The sequence below is a fragment of the Mus caroli genome, chromosome 2 (genome assembly GCF_900094665.2).
Source record: "Mus caroli chromosome 2, CAROLI_EIJ_v1.1, whole genome shotgun sequence".
Lineage (NCBI taxonomy): Eukaryota > Metazoa > Chordata > Mammalia > Rodentia > Muridae > Mus > Mus caroli.
The window spans coordinates 27,028,758-27,030,316 of record NC_034571.1 but is presented as its reverse complement, the minus strand read 5'-3'; the positions used below and the strand labels follow the sequence as shown (position 1 = coordinate 27,030,316).

At 42.2% G+C, this 1,559-nt stretch overlaps 1 protein-coding gene and 1 non-coding gene across 2 annotated transcripts in view; both read right to left on the bottom strand.

Moving 5' to 3' along the window:
* Positions 1-102, bottom strand: LOC115030571. The gene has a single exon (XR_003836143.1). It is a non-coding gene; the product is annotated as a U6 spliceosomal RNA (small nuclear RNA).
* Gpr107 (G protein-coupled receptor 107) overlaps positions 1-1,559 on the bottom strand; it is a 66,827-nt gene that overhangs the window by 63,488 nt on the left and 1,780 nt on the right. The gene's annotated exons all lie outside the window — the stretch shown is intronic.

Sequence of the window (1,559 nt, the reverse complement as noted above, 5' to 3'; positions counted from 1 at the left end):
TATGGAACGCTTCACGAATTTGCGTGTCATCCTTGCGCAGGGGCCATGCTAATCTTCTCTGTATCGTTCCAATTTTAGTATATGTGCTGCCGAAGCGAGCACCTTTTTAATTTTTTATGTGTATGGCTATTTTGCCTGCACACACATGCCTGGTGGCCACAGAGGCAGAAAAGGGCATTGGATCCCCTGAATGCAATGCTTGGGCATGGGAGTAAAAAGGAGATTTATAAGTCAGCATATGAGATCTATGGAAGGCAACAGAGATGTCCTATAGCTGGGTAATGGTAACAATTATGGTAAAGAATCAAAATAAGGGTCTAATGATGAAAATGTATAACTTTTATCCCAGCACTCAGGAGGCAGAGGCAGGCGGATTTCTGAGTTCGAGGCCAGCCTGGTCTACAGAGTGAGTTCCAGGGCAGCCAGGGCTATACAGACAAACCCTGTCTCGAAAAAAACCAAAAAAAAAAAAAAGAGAAAAGAAAATATATGACTTATATATGCAAATTATACCTTCAAAAGAGTTGCTTTTGAAAACTAAGGAATATATAGGAAGGTCAGAGAAGAAGGGATGTAAGAAGACCAAGAAAACAAACAAAAGATGAAAAATAAAGAAAGGGAACTGAAAATGAAAAGTTCTTTCTGTTTGTTGAATTTATTTACAAAACTAAAGACATTGAGAACAGAGAAGTGACCTCAGCCAGGTGGGAGGCAGGATTGGCTGCTAATGGCTACAGAGGCACAGGACAGGCACATGCGAGTTTATTATGCAACTGTACCTACTCTGGTGCATTTGAAATTGTCCACGTTAAAACATATTTATAAGGATCAATGTTATAGAAATGGCTGGGCAGTTAAGAGGATTCATGGCACTTTGAAAAAGACCCAAGATCATTTCCCGGCACACATATGGGACAGCTTACAACTGCCTGTTATTCCAGCTCCAAGGGACCTTCACATACATACACACACACACACACACACACACACACACACACACACACACAGAAAAATGAATCTTTTTTTTTTTTAAATCAATGCATATTCCTGACATTTGGTGATCACTTCATGTACTTGCAAGCCTGGGTTTCTAACCTGATCAAGCCTGTGCTTCCCAACTTCAAGCAAAGTAAGACCATCTGATGCTTCTTTGGTAGACCCTCTGCTGGTGAGTGTCCTCTCCTTAGATAACAAGTAAAGGCTGTCCAAGAAAAAAGATTCTAGTACCAATTATAGGATAATCGTGGGGAGCCTGTTACAAGAGAGAAAACCATCAAGTCATCTGACACAGAGAAGTCAACCACAGAACTACTCTAAGTTTGCTTCCACCACAGATAAAGGTTGGTACAGAAGGTTGGAATATTCTGATCACTCAGGCTGGCCAATATAAAATACTGCCAGCGTTTACCTAGTGATACCAGACACCTGGCACTTAAACACTAGAAATGTTGGACAGAGCCGGGTGTGGTGGCGCACGCCTTTAATCCCAGCACTCGGGAGGCAGAGGCAGGTGGATTTCTGAGTTCGAGGCCAGCCTGGTCTACAAAATGAGTTCCAGG